This window comes from Erithacus rubecula (genome assembly GCF_903797595.1).
Source record: "Erithacus rubecula genome assembly, chromosome: 11".
Taxonomy (NCBI): domain Eukaryota; kingdom Metazoa; phylum Chordata; class Aves; order Passeriformes; family Muscicapidae; genus Erithacus; species Erithacus rubecula.
Window position 1 is genome coordinate 23063522 of NC_136663.1, and position 14953 is coordinate 23078474.

The window sequence follows — 14953 nt, forward strand, 5'->3', positions numbered from 1 at the left end:
GCATTTGCTGTTCTGCCCCACTGCTACAAAATAATCATCACAGCCTGGGAGGTTATAGAACAGCCTACATGGGGTTGTGCTGTGCCCAGAGCATGGCATGGGGCCCTGGAGGCAGAGGAGCAGTGTGCTCAGTCCCCATGACCAAAAACCACATCTGAGAAAGCCCCAGCTGCCGTGACCTGCCACACCGTGTTTCACTCATTCTGCAAAGATTCCAACTCCCTGCCAGGCTTGGACTGTAAAAAGGATCCAGCCCCCTGCCAGGGCCTGGTAAATGCAGTGCCTGGGCAGAGCAAAGAGTGACTGCTGTATTTAATGTGTGCTGTGTACTTAACCTCACACTTTTCTCCCTGCCCTGACCCCGCTGCTGTGCACAGAGGCAAAGCTGGGCTGCCCTGACAGTGAGCTGAGCACAGGGTACCCCTGGTGAGCCACATCCCAGCTCAGCATCTCTCCCTCCTCTGAGAGATGAAGGGATGATAGACTGCTGTGCCATCCTAAGCTCTGTGCTTGTGCTGCTGGAATTGGAGAAGAAACCATGGCCCACAGGCTGCTGGATTTGTGCTGACCCGTTTATTTGCAGGCAGGATCGCAGCTCAGAGCGAGCTACTGCTTTCTTCCATGGGAGGCAACTCAGTGACACAGAATTTTCCAACCAAAAAGATGGGATCTGCCTCTTTCACTCGGACTGTGTGTAGACTTGCATTTGTAATGTCTGCAAATGAGATCTGAGACAACTGAACCTGCCTAATTGTTGCTGTGTGTATGTGCTGTGTGTGTGCCAGCATGGATTATACATCCTCCCTTCTCCTTGTTCCTGCTGCCTGGGGTGTGCTGTTTCTGCCACAGCTAAATGTGTCATATTTTTATTGAATAGCAACGTCCCAACTGAAGAGATAAATACAACACAGGCATAATGAATCATGGGCTCTGTGGACTTGCTCAGACCCAGGAGGCTGGAGCAGGCCAAGGGATGAAACACCACCGTCTAACTCTTGTTTTCTTCACTTTTGCCTTTAAACTGCACCCATGGGAATTCAGGGAACAATACTCATCCTGCCTGTGCAAGAATCCAAGGATCCTAAAGAGGCCAGGATGAAAAGCATGTGCTGGGGGCAAGAAGGTTAAGTGGCATAGTGCTCCTCTCTGCTCAACATCCCTCTCTGAGGAGGGGTCTGGCTGCTGCTGCTGCTGCCTGGAGAGCCTGGCCAGGGGTTGGAGGGCACTGATCTTACAAAAAAGTCCTTGGCCAGGCTGAACATGAACCTCTAAGGACATTCCCACTGTGAGAAGAATAAATGAAAGGAAGAATACAGACAGGAATGCACCTGTGCACACCGTGCAACCCTTTCCCTCTGCTCAGGGCAGGGCAGCCTTCAGGGCAGATGGGAAAAGGCAAAGCTTGACTGGGGAAGAGCCAGAGATGGGCAGCAAGGAAGAGTGGAGGACTTGGAAACATGACCTGTGAGGACAGGAGGAATGAACTGGGATCAGTTAATTCAGAAGAAGGAGGACTAGGGAGACAAGGTAAGCCTTTAAGAGTACAAAAGACAACCACAGAGTAAGGCTGTAAGGTCTCCCACTGGGATTAGGGGAAAATTACAATAATATTTTTGAAAAGACATTGAGAGAAACTTTCCAACTGCAGGATAAATAAGGACTGGAAAATATACAGGTTGGCATATCTCCACCAATAAATATTTTTAAGACCAGGTTAGACAAACTTCTGTCAAGAATGCAGGTTTTGGCAGCAAGGACAATGTGGGGTGTTAAGATTAATTTCAGTATTTTTTGTCGGCTGGTTTCACTGTGCAGAAGCCAGAAGCTTCTGGAGAGAATTTCTGCCATTGCACAGGGTGAAGTTATTCATGCACATCCCCAGCATGGTGGGATTTCCCTGCGGACTGCTCTGCCCAGCCTGTGTGGTTTCCCTGTGGTTTAAGGACAGTCAGGTCAGGCAATAGAGGAGGTGGCAACTTTTTATCATAAAGCTATTAGAGCTTCAATCAAAGAGCTAAGAAATTGAAGATGTGGCAGAATATTTTTTCATGTAAAAGCCACTCAAACCCACCTTTACAGGCCTCTCAGTAAAGGAAGGAGCCTTTGAGCGAGATTCTGTTTAAAAGCCCCGTAAAAGCATTATCTGTTTTTCTCAAACTTCTAATATTAGTAGGCACAGAACATAGATATTAATCACTTCACTGGGCAGCTGAGTGCTGCTCTGTCACATTTCTAGCACTGCACAGGTAAGTGTGCCCCTTCCCCACTGATTCAGTCAAGAGTGAGGTCACACACACATCCCCCAGAAAATCAGTAGTGCTGGGACACGCAGCAGCAGCTGCTGATGCTGAAGGTGGTACAGGAATCCCTGAACTGGTCTGGGACAGGACAGGAGCATGCTTGGACAAGAGCCACGTTTATAAGCTGTTCTTCAGACTCTTTAGAGTGACAAATCAAGAGGGGGGACTGCAACTCCCAACGCTTTTCCCTTGCTTGTTCTGCAGCATAGGAAAAAATTACTTGAATGAAGATGCTGATGCCAGCTTTGTTCTCCAGGAAGAAGCTCTGCTGGAAGGTAGGAGTCATGAGCCTGAAAAAAACAGCACAGCTCAGCACAGCCCTCTGGAATCCGGATGCTCTCCCTCACCCACCCTGTGGTCTCCTGCTGCTGCTTGCCCGGGGGCATGGCAAGGTGAGTGGGTGAGGTTCACCCCCAGAGCTCCTGGGCTCCAGCACAGTGCTTTCAGTTATCTCCAGAACTTGTAAGGGTTTCCAAAGCTAGGGAAGGGTTTTATCCACCATGGGTGGTCCCTGTTCAGGTATTCTCATGGTCTGAAACCTCATTACAGCAAGAAGGGAGGGATGAGCAGTCTGTGTGTGTGTGTTTTGGGGAAGTGTACAGTGGATTGGCAATTTCAGTACTACCCAGGCAGGTGAAATTGTAAAATTATGCTTCTTTCTGCAAGCAGCACAGCACAAGGGGAATCTGAGATGGAGCCAAGGAGTGGTGGGAAGGGGACATCTGTGAGAAGGGAGTGGGTAGAGGAAGAGGCAAAATGCAAGCCCCATGTGTTCCTGACCAGCAGCCCTGACACAGAGGGCAGGGGCTTTTGTGCAGCTCCGTGCACTGACAGCAGGAACTTACCTCCACACGGTCTGAGTACAAAAGAACTGAGAAGATGCTGAGTGAAGGATCTCAGCCCAGGGTAAGACCTTTCTGAGCAAACATCCACATAAACATACCTCAATTAGTGGTAAGTGTGGGCTGGCCAGTTGCCCATCTCACTTATGTCCCTACTCAAGAGAGCCACAGGAACTCATCTGCCTTCAGGTTTAGCACATATGTAAGGCTTAACCAGCTTTTAAAAGCCAGGAAGTGTCCTAAACCACTTTGCCTGTCCAGGAAAGTGTCTGCCTGCTGTGAAACCCCAGCTTCAGTGCTCATGCCCCAAGAGCAGCACTCTCAGCCAAGGGCTCTGAAGGGCATGAGCTGTGTAACCCACCCAAGACACCAGTCCTGCACCTTGTCCAGGCAAGCAGGCTCTGCCTCCCTGATTCTCCCAGGAGCTGCTCCCATCCAGCCCCTTTGCAGCCGGGGAGAGGCACCAGGAGACATGAAAGCCACAATTCTCCCCTGCCAGCTCTCCCTCCAGCACCTGGCTCAGACTGGGACCAGCTGTAATGGGAGTACCTGGAGAGTGCACAGGGTTGCAGAGTGAACCTGAATGCTGCAACAGCTCTGTGGGCTACTTATTTTCTGAGGGTTTCTTTCATAATAATTTTGTATTTTTATTTTACAACCGTACTTTTATTTTGTAGTGTTTATTGTGTATCTTTGCCACTGTGATGTTGGAAAGCCCTTGTGAAGACCTTGCTCCATCCAGTCAGAGCAGAGAGGTCCATTGTGAGAGGGAGCATCGTCTGCAGCCAAGGTGGAAGTAAAGCACAGTGAGATGCTGATTTTGGACACAAACTTGTAAAATATAACTCCACATCAGATGCTGACTCCTTTCAAGTTGGGAAAAACAGGTCTGAGCCCCAGAAACGGTTTGCTTGCTCTTTCCAGGTAGCACTGGAAGCACAGCAGCCGGGATAGGCACGGTGGTACCATGTCCTGCAGCCCCAATGGGGACTGGCACTGATTTAAGCAGGGCATTTGTTCCAGCTTGCATGGCCAGGGCTCAGAGTAGGAGCTTTTATGATCACAATAATCAGGTTGCCTTGCCTAATTACTACATAGCTTGGCAAACTGTATTGCACACTGCTCATGCTTTTGTTTGACAGAAAAGAAGGCGAAAGTAGTTGAAGGCTGTAGCCTTTGTTCTGGCTTGCATGGCCAAGGCTCAGAGTTTGAGCTTTTACGATCACAATAATCACGTTGCCTTGTCTGGACCCTGATTACTGTGTAGCTTGGCAAAATGTATTGCACACGCTGATCCCTGCTCGTGCTTTTGTTTGAAAGAAGAGGCCAAAGGTAGTTGAGGGCTGTAGCCAGCCGCAGGCAGGCAATAGCCATGTGTCCCCTTTCCCATGCTGGGGGTGCAAGGGGTGCTCTGAAGCAGCCGTGTCCCGGAGGGCTCTGCCTGGGCAGCGCTGAAATTGGGCTGGGGAAAGCTGTCTGGGCTCACTAATGAACTATTGATGTATCTGCGGCGTGTATTCGCAATGAGCCCGTAGTGATGGAGTTGGATCAGCCCTGCCAGCGCGGGGCTCTGCCCGTGTTCCTAACGGGGCACGATCGCTTTACGGAGCCTTCCCACACGGAGCCCCGAGGCGGGCGGGCAGGGCAGGCGCTGGGCTCCCACCGGGGCCGCTGCCGGCTGCGGGGCGCTCTGTCCCGGGCTGCGCGGCACCGAGCGAGCCCCTCGCTCCCAGCCCGCTGTCACCCCGCTCCCCGGCCGAGGAGCACCGGGCCGTGCCGCGGGCTGCCGCCGCTCCTCCCCGCGGCGGTGCCGAGGGGCGGGGGATGGCGAGGAGGATGCCCCGTGCCCGCCGAGGCGGCCGGGCTGGCGGCGGCGCCTCCCCCGCCTCAGCCGCGGCCCCCGCCTCCCCTCGCCTCAGCGCCTTAAACGCCTCGGCCGCGGCGGCAACAAAGGCGGGCGGCGGCCGGGAGTGAGGGGCCGGCGGAGGGCCGGCGAGGCGGGGCCGGCGGCGAGCGGCCGAGGGTCGGTGAGTGGGCGAGGGGCAGCGGGGCCGGGCTGGCGGGGAGGGAGGCACCGAGGGTGGGCGAGCGCTGAGGGGCCGCGCGGGCCGCAGGTGCGGCGGGAGAACTGGGAGCGCCGTGCCCTGGCCGTGAGGGGGGCTCCGGCCATGAGGGGTGCTCTGGCTTGTGAGGGGGGCTCCTGTGGGCAGCGCGGGGCGGACCACCTCCGCTACGGCGGAACTTCTGTTAATTCTTACTGTTCACGCTTACAACCCCGTCAGTATAAACTTCTGAGCACGGCAGATGTGTATGGCGGCTGCCCGTCCCCTGCTCCTGCCGCTCTCCCGCGGTTTGGGCAGCGCTGAAGGCGGCGGTGGCTGCGGAACCCGGGCACGGGGAGAGAGGATGGGCAGGGGTGCGGCAGCCCCCGGCCCCTGCTGCCCCCGGTTCGTGTCACCCTCGCCCGCAGGGACCGCCAGTCCTAGCACGGGATTTGCCCTGTGAGTGATTTTAGAAGTAGCTGCATTCGTCTCTACTAGCGCACAGCAGGTCAGGCTGCAGAGAGAATAAATAATGTGTAGCGTGGTTTTTGTACTCGTCTTCCAGGGCGAATCTCTGCTCCTGCATTATGAGTCCCCGGTAAATCGGGGCAGTGGGTGGTGACCGGGGGTGAAGGATTGGGAATTGCTGCTGCTTTGTGCTGTTTCCATATCTGCTTGCTGCAACTGGATCTAATCACTGACAGTGTCAAAACAGAAATATCTGCAAGGGGAAAGGTGCCATGGCAGAGCAGCTGGATGTAGCAGGAGATTTTCTTGGCTGTGAGGGAGTGAGAAACCAGAGCTGCCTATTAATGTGTGAGGAATGAGTCTAACTCTCTCTGTGTGACTCCTCCTTTAGTGGCACGCTCACAGGGCTGCACTTGCCTAAAGACTGGTAGCTAATCTGGAATACTTTTTCTGAGCTGGGATAAGTTTAAATAGGTGGGAGTGCTGTGATGCAAGGCTGCATCATCCTCCTGCTCTCAGAGGGGAGTCAGTGGAGGAGACCCCAATAGAATGGGGTAAGTGTACAGAAGGTGTGTCACTGAGGGGGAAAGGGGCAGCTTTGTCCTTGGCTTTTGCTGCAAAAGCTGAGTGTTCTACTGACCTTGGTTGTGTGTTTTGGGAAGTTCTCCTCATCTCCTGGTGTCCAGAACAAAATGCAGACATTCATCCCTTGTGTTTCATCCTAGTCCCTGGACCACTGTGCAAGGGAAGGTTTAGAAGGTGCTTCTATAGATACCAGTGATACTGAATCTTCCCTAGGAGGAAGAATATTAACAGGAAAAGTCTTTCCAAAAGGCCCCTGGGACAGAGGCCAGGAGTGCCTAATGAGGCAGACTTTTCCTGTTAGCTGCAGTTCTTGATGTGGGAGGGTGAGGGCCTGGGGGTTGCAGTGAGCCAGTGTGGGGGCAGGCAGCCCATGGCCGGGTCTGCTCTGGGCAGCTGATGGCCTCACCTGGGCATGGAGCACTGCTCTGGAGGTGATGCAGCTGCTGAGTCAAGGCAAATCATCTGTTTTCCTCTGGTTCAACAAATAAATTGGTTTGGTGATGATGCTGCAGGGATGAGCAGCTCTGTAGTGCCAAGGTGTGTGTCCTGTTGGTGTTGGGGACAGGACAGCTGTGCAAGGCTTCAGCTTGGCTCCAGATAAATCTGTCCACTGCTTTTCTTCTCTCATTTAATGGTTGCTTCTCTTAGCTTACCTAAACATGGTGGAAGGAGCTGTGTTTTTTGGGTTTAGTAGGAACATGGTGGGGTCCTCTGCTGAAATGTGTGCCTCTGGCAAAAGTGGTACATGGCCTGAAAATGGAGCTGGCCACATTATCACTGGAGCTGCAGTGCTCAGCTGGGTGCGTTTGTGTCTCTGCTGGCAGCAAGTGTGGGGCTGGGTTTCAGAAAAGAGGAATATCTGATCATATCTACTTAATTCCTGAACACAAAAATATCTGTTGATGGGGCTTTGAGCAGGCTGCCTGCACTGGTGGCTGCTGTTTGTGTGCTCTGCAGCTCAGTTAAAACCAAAGAGTGAAAATGCAGGTGTATCATTGTTCATAGAGACCTAGTTTTCTAGGGACAAAACTGGTGAGTACTTCAACCTTGTTTTGCAGTGGCTGCTGGCAGAGTCATCTCCTGCAGGAGCTGGGAATCCATGAGAGGAATTAGAGGTGCCAGTATGGGGTGGGCAGGGGTGGCCTAACGAAGGGCAGAGCAGATGCAGTAATGTTCTGTATCTTTACTGTCCTTGAGACAGTGGTGCAAAGAAGCTGCTGCAGGAGCAGATTGCTGTCCATTCAGAGTTTGTGTCCCTGTGGCTCTGCTGGAGGGCAGCCCTGTGCTGAGGGGTGTGTCTCCAGTACCCACACAGATCCCCCAAACCACACCTGGGCAGCACAGCCTCACCCAGCTCCTGCCCTGCTCCAGCTGGAGGAACCAGGAATGGGAATGGATCAGGCTGGGCTGCCCTTTGCTCTCAGGCTGACTGATGTGCAGGAGGTGATTGAACTCAAGTTCTTTGACTGTCAGTGCTTCTCCTCACACCCTTCCTCTGTTGCATTGGCAGTCTTTGGAAGGGCAGAAATGATGCTGCAGTTGTGATCCTTGTCCCTTTCCAGGAGAGGTTCAGTGGTGTGCACAACTGCCAGTGAAAATGTCATTTTCCTGTTCTCTACTCAACGTTCATAAAGATCACTGTAAAAGGTCTGACAGAATTGTTTTGATGATCTTTAACAAAGTATCCAGACCTTTTCTCATAGCCCTTAGATTTTGGAAGAGTGATGTAAATCACAATGTTGCACAGGATTAGCAATCAGAGAGCATTATGAATCAATCTCATACTTTGTCTTAGCCATAGCTGACCTACATATTACAGCTCTCACTGTAACTGCTTCACCAAGGACAGGCTTTGCTTCTAAGGCGGCCCAGTGGCTGGACATGTTTGTGTTTGAAGAACATTCCTGGTGGCTTCAGATGTGCTTGAAGTCTGTGCTGCTTGACTGGGTAACCTGTCACTGAAGTGTGAAATACAAGTGGTTCCTTTGAATGTTCTTTTAATTATAATTGTGCTGATGGAAAAACTAGAAGATGAAATGAGATGATTTCTGTATAAAGTGCTCTTAGATGTTGAGCCAGCAGGGATAGTTGTTACCAGTTCCTCTAATCACTTGTGAGATTAAAAACCTTGGAAAAACTTACATGTTTGAGCACTTGCTTGTAGGTAACAATGAAGGTTTATTGCCTTTCTGAAAGTGTGCTGCAGCTCAGCCTCTGAGCTTCTGTAAAATCCCTCCCTGTGGGTCACTGATGGCACTGAATGTGCGTGCACATCTGCCTGTTCCACTTGCAGATGAGTTTTCCTACTGATTCCCAGAGCGACGGTGCGAATGATGATCAAAAGGAGAGTCCAGCACTGTGTCTGCAAAGCAGTGACTTGGCTGATTTAAGGCAGCACTTAAGCCCATTCCTACCTGTCATTATGATCCAGCTCTGAAGGACAGATTCTTTGGTTTGAGGGATGCTGGAAGCAATGAGAAATGCAGGTACTGCTGTGTGTTAGCATGGACCGTGGTAGTGGAGTGTGTGTACAGCAGCATGTTCACATGCAGATCTTGTGTATGGAACATCACTTGGGTGTGTGGGTGTTCAGGAGTTCTTCTGTGAAACCAGAACAGAGGAGGTCTGCCCTGTAGTTTTTAGTCACAGCAGTGCCTTTGCCTAGCTTGGGTTTGCTGGTCCCTCTGCAGCATTTGGAAGCTTCCTGGGGTTTTTGGCTTGGGGTGCCTCTGAAATTAGGAGCTCTGCCACCAAGTCACTGGATTTTTTTTTTTTAGTCTTTTTTTTTGTTTTGTTTTGTTTTAGCTTTTGCTTGTGGTCTGTTGCTCACAAGCTCCCACAACCTCCGTTGTCAAACGGGTTGGTGTAGGAAGCTGCAGCACAGCATCTTGTGGTTTCTTTTTTTCTATAAATAACTAAAATAAAAGGGTCTGTCTGTGAGATTGAAAACATTGCACATAATATCTCATATTCTAACATCAGGATGCTGAAGTGCAGGGAGGTCTCTGCTTTTCTCCCTTGTCTCCAATGCCCCAGACTCCTTTGTCTGGGAATGGTTTGTCTGTACAGGCAGAAGGGAGCTCTGTGCCAGACTGTGCTAACGTTTCTCTGTGCTCCTGATGTGTGTTAGCTCTGGGAACTGGCAGCTCCTGAAGATGAGCTGAGCAAAGCTGCTCCTGCTACCTCAGTGCTGCTGAGGAAGTGGAGAACCCAAATGCACCCAGCACAGGATGCCAGTTTCTCTGGCTGTACATCCCACACTGATCCCTGGGCACTGGCGGGCTTGTTTGTCACAGAGCCCAGCTTCTGCTTGGGACTCCTGGGGCTGGTGGAAACTGGAAACAAGCTAATGCTGCTCACTTCCTAAATATTGCATCCATTCTGCTTACAGTGGCTGCAGCAATTTGGGTTTTCAGCTGTAAAATTTTGCAGAAAAATAAAAGTTGTTGACAGCAGTGATTAATTTTTTAATATGCATTGCAGCTTGCCCTGGGTGTCTTTGCAGTACAGTGTTTGCTGATTAGGAAATCAGATGGGTTCCAGTCAGCCTGACTGTGCTGACTGAATTTTCTGCAAGTACCCTGTGTGTGTCAGCAGAGTCCCAAGTGTGTGGGGAGAGTGTGATCCTCACTGGGATGGAATGACAATAGAAAATGCCATGGCAGTTGTACAGCAATGACAGCTTTCTAAAATGGATGTCCTTGGGACTAGAAGACATCTGCAGTCCTGATTTCCCCTGCTAATCTCAAGGACCCACTTTAACCTTGAAATAACATTTAATGTACAACATCAGAGTAATGACTTTTTAGTTCTGAATTTGTTTGTAAGGTAGAATCCTTAGGAAAGGCTGCAAGCAGAGCTCTGTTGCATGAGTTGCTCTCTTCCAAAGACACAGAGCATTCCAAAAACAATTAGTTTATATCTCAAATTAATAAAAAACTTACCAGAGAAGATGTCTTTATGCTGTGAGCTGCACTGTCTAGCAAGACTGAAAATTTGAGTGTGATCCTTTGTTAACTAAGTTGGGGTCATGGTATTTATTTGGTTGGTTTTTATCTTTTTCCCCTCACAATTAAATTGTTCCTAATGTCAAGATTTGGTCCAGGGATGGATGATCGCTGTGTTAATTCTGTGGTCCTGCCATTCTTTGTGCTTGCAAGAGGTCTTAAAGAAATTAGAAATTTAGATGTACAAGATTGTAATTGTTGGGATAAAATCTCTCTGTTGGTGTCATGAGGCCCCAGCTGGGGTCCCCAGCACAGTAAGGGCATTGGCCTCTTGGAGCAAGTCCAGAAGAGGCCACCAGGATTATTAGAGGGATGGAGCCCCTCTCCTGTGAGGAAAGGTGAGAGAATTGGGACTGTTCAGCCTGGAGAAGAGAAGGCTGCAGGGTGACCTCACTGTGGCCTTCCAGTGCCTGCAGGGAGCTACAGGAAAGGTGGAGAGAGACTTTTTACAAGAGCCCAGGGGGACAGGACAAGGAGAAATGACAGAGAGCAGGTTTAGGTTGGGTATTAGAAGAATCTCTTCCCTGTAAAGGTGGGGAGGCCCTGGAACACATTTCCCAGAGAAGCTGCTGCTACCCTGGCAGTGTCCCAGGCCAGGCTGGATGGGCTTGGAGCAGCCTGGAATAGTGGAAGGTGTCCCTGCCATGGCAGGGGGTGGAACAAGATGATCTTTAAGGTTTCTTCCAACCCAAAACCTTCTATGGTGATTCTATGATACTTTATATTTTTTGGGTTGCTTACATTTTTATGTAAATTTATATTTGTACTTCTCCAGCAGAGCTTCAGTGTAAATAATTGTCAGAGAGTTGGACACTTTGTAAGTGAGGTTCATTAGCAGAAATGTAGCAAAGATGGAAAAGTTGTGTTCTAGATCCTCTGGGCTGGTATTTCACTGGCAAGTCTGATGAATACTTTATATACTTTATGAGAGTGTGGAAGGTGCTGGATGGATTTTGCTCTCATCCAGATGATGGTGTCTGTGAATATAAAGCTTATTTCTTATTAACAGCTGTTCTTGCAGTCTCAAAATCCACTTTTCACAAATGCTTATGTCCATGAGAGTGTTGCTTTCTTGGGAAGATCATTGAAGAGTGACTGGTTGTATCTTAACACATTCCTTCCAGAGCTTGATAACATTTATTTTGTGAAGTCTGTAGCTGCCTAGGGAGCTGCCTTGCACCTTTCTGAATAGAGCCCATTGTGGAGGGAAACCTCCTCCCCAGTGAGGGATGTGTTATGACTTGCCTCCCAACAAGTGCTGCAGGGGCAGGTTTCAGTTGGACAAGGATGGCATTCAGGGTGAAGGAATTGGGAACAGAGATGAAATAGTCCCAAGGATGTGTTTTATTATTGGAGGCAGGGGGATTTCCAAAGGCAAAAATGGAATTGGTAGAAATAAGTTTTGCTTTTGCTGACAGCATGAAAGGGGATTTTTTAGAGACACAGGAATCCCCAGCTGAAGAGGAAGGGCAATGGCTGGAATGCCTTGTGTGATGGGTCAGTCAGACTTTGTTAATGGGATAAAGTGAGGGATCACTGACAATTTTAGGATCTTCAAATTTAATGTAATGTTTGTTTAAAGAATAGCTATCTTGAACACAGCTACCTGTAGATTGACTAGTATGAAAAGGTGATAGAGCCTTGGAGTTGGGCAGTGGTTCCATGTGCTGTGTGCTTGGACCACTGCCAGGCTGCCTGCTTTACCAGAGGGGTCTGAGCAGAGCAGAAAGTGGGGGAACTGAGTAGATGCAATGTAATTCTCTGTTGATTAATCTGCTGATTTTCAGAGCAGTTACTTGTGTCTTCTGTTATACTCTTATGTAACATAGGGTAGGTGGGGAGTGGCAATTATTTTAGGTTCTGTGGATGTGGCTCAGTAATTTCAAATGTGGTTAGAAGTGTGTTTTAAAAAATTGAGGTGAACTCCCTAAAGTCTGCACCTGGGGTAACAGTCTTTAATTTTCAAGTGTGATATAACTCCCCTCTCCCATTCCACATTCAGTTTTGGAAACTTCTTACCCCCTTGTAAATCACTTTCGAAAATATCCATCTCTTGATGATGAACTACGTGCTCAAAGGTTAAGAAGCTTCCCTAGTTACTAAGGGAGTGCAGCTGGGTAGCTATTTATTCATGGAAATCAATTCATAGATGAATTGTTTAATTAGATAATCATATGCTTGCAATCTAAGGAGAAAAATTCAGAAAGGTTAATTAAGGAGTGGTTAGAAAATCTGATGTCAGAAATTGTGTTAAGTTTCAGCCTGGACTCTCTTAATTAAAATTAGTTTAGTTCATGCTGGAAGTGAATGGAAATGAAGGAAATTTAAGCTTACCATGGCTACAGATGTGGGAGTGTACCAAGGTCAGTAATGCATATTAACTCATATTTTCAAAATTAATTCCTGGCAATTATTTGGCTTGATTTTTCCTGTCTGTCTTCATCAGACAACACTCAGGGATCCTCACTTATTTGAGGTATTGCAGAAACGCCTTTTCCCCCTCACTATTCCTTTGCAGCCTGAGCTGAGATTTTACACTGTCTGAGGACAGCAAGTCAAACCCTGCAGGTGGTGTTTCAAATGCTTAACTGTGCACCTGAACATTGTCCTGCTGCTGCCAGCACTTCACCTCTGTGAGGTGTTCCCAGGTGTGACAGTCGTGTCCTGGCACATGCAGGGTGGGATCCAAGGAGGGGAATACCTCGGTGGGGTGGCTGGGGCAGGGGAGGGGTGGCTCTGTCACCACTGCTGTGTCACAGCTGCTTGTCCAATGTGTCAGAGCTGTCCTGGTTTGAAGGACAGGTGTCTGCAAATTAAGACAGGAGCTTCTCTTTGACATGGAGACTATAAACCCCCTTCCTCTAAATTATAATAATAATTTTTAAATTAAGAGGCTCTTAGGCCTCTTAAGATATGGGAATTAGGAATAACAGTTCTTTACTAGGAAAATTAAAATAGAAATGCAGTATTACAAAGAACAATCCCAGCCCTTCCAGAGTCAGAATCCAAGCTGACACCCGTCAGTCAGTCAGGGTGGTGGCAGCAGCCCCATTCAGTGGTGGCTGCATCCTCCTGCAGTGGCAGATGTGGTTCAGCTGGAGCAGTGCTCCTGGAGAAGGTGCAGTTTCCTCTGAAGGTCCAGGGATGATGTGAAAAGTTCTGGTCTTCCTCTGGAATCCAGTGGAAAGAAAGTATCTTTCTGTCCAAAATCTCAGTTTTTCTCTGGATAGGAAAGGCTTGGCTCCTCCCCTGGCTGGAGCATCTCCCATGGGATGATGTAATTTTATCAGTCACACAGTGGGACTCAATGGCCCAGCAGCAGATGATATCTTCCTGGAGGGAGGATGGGTTGTGGAAAAGATAAAGACAAGACTTAATCTGAAAGATGGCCCATTAGCAGATAGTGCCAGGAGATCAGGGTCACTGTCCCACCCAGTTCCATCAGATGGTGACAGAATACACATTTCTGGCCACATCCTGTATTGCAGCCGGTCAGCGCCGCTTGCCTGGTGTGTCAGAGCCCCCCTGGGTTGGGAGCTGAGCTCACAGAACCAGCGCTGCTGTCACAAGATCTCTGCTCTTCCTTCCCACGTTCTACCACGTGGATTTCCCCTGGTTGCTGTAACTCCCTAATTGGGAGGAAAGCAGACGTGGGGTGTGGTAAAAGGCTCGGCAGGGCTCCAGTGAGAGGGGGAGCAGCTGTGAGCGTGTTGCCAGCCCCCCCACATTCCCCCGAGCGCTTGTGCTGTTCTTGTCCAGCTGGTGCTGGGCACTGCAGGATGGTGTGATGGCTTTTGGAGAGCGTGGGTGCCATGGCTGCTCTAAGCCCACTTGCCAGGGTTTCAGTAACCACAGGCTATTTGTAGCTTGCTTTTTGCATCACTGGCTGCTTTTCTGAAGTGAAAAACTCAGGCTGGGTGAGAAGGTGATCATATCCTGCTTCTCCTCATCTGAGATTTCTCCCCACACATTTTAATGCTGTGTCTTACAGTCTCAAAGTTGTTTTAGAGCATTTTCTTTGGCCTAATTCCTGGCTAGCCATATGCTCCAAGAAATCTTCTCATCCCTCCAGTATTGCTCCTTCTAGCCCCTTTCACCCCCTGCCAGATTCCTAAGCAGCCATCTCTTAGACAGCTTTTGGTCTCTCTGGTCCTTGAGCGTCTTTTAGCCCTCCCACATACTCAGCTTTCTTTTTCTTAGGTTTCATGAAAACAAACTCTTGGGGGGAAAAAAAATCCAAACCCAAAAATACTGCTGTGAAAACCCCTGCCCACTCTCCAAATGTCCAAATCCATTCTGTCTCTTTTCTGTAGTTGCACTTACTATTTTTCACAAAACTGAATTTAGCTGTTGGTGTTATCAGTAGTTCTAATGAAAATTTTTATAGCCAGCTACCAGGAGGCTATTAGCTGTGTTTTTGTGTCAAAAAGTAGGTGTAATGGTTCAGAGCAGATGAGCTGCAAAAACTACCCCCTTAAAAAAGGCCTAGAGAGAAGATATTTGAAAAGCTATTTTTATATTGCTCACTGGAGAGATTCTTTATCTCTGGTTTAGGGAGGAGGATCAAGGAAGTTAGCCAATCTTGAGCAAGATGGGTTTGAAATGGAAATCTTGGTCTGCAGTACCTGGGGAAAGCAGTGAGAAAGTTGGTAGGTGTGGGAGAAGGATCCTGCTGGGGCATTGTTGGGATGAGGCTGTGGCTGGTAAGA

The 14953-nt window shown here is 49.1% G+C and overlaps 1 protein-coding gene and 1 long non-coding RNA gene across 2 annotated transcripts in view; one reads left to right on the top strand and one right to left on the bottom strand.

Annotated features, from left to right (window-relative positions):
* The window catches only part of LOC306806575, a 222926-nt gene that overhangs the window by 47699 nt on the left and 160274 nt on the right, over window positions 1-14953 (bottom strand). The window lies entirely within an intron of this gene.
* ST6GAL1 (ST6 beta-galactoside alpha-2,6-sialyltransferase 1) overlaps window positions 4978-14953 on the top strand; it is a 43677-nt gene continuing 33701 nt past the window's right edge. Inside the window, exon 1 of the mRNA XM_079315415.1 lies at window positions 4978-5169. The gene's annotated coding sequence lies outside the window, so the exon portion shown is untranslated. The remainder of the gene's footprint in view (window positions 5170-14953) is intronic.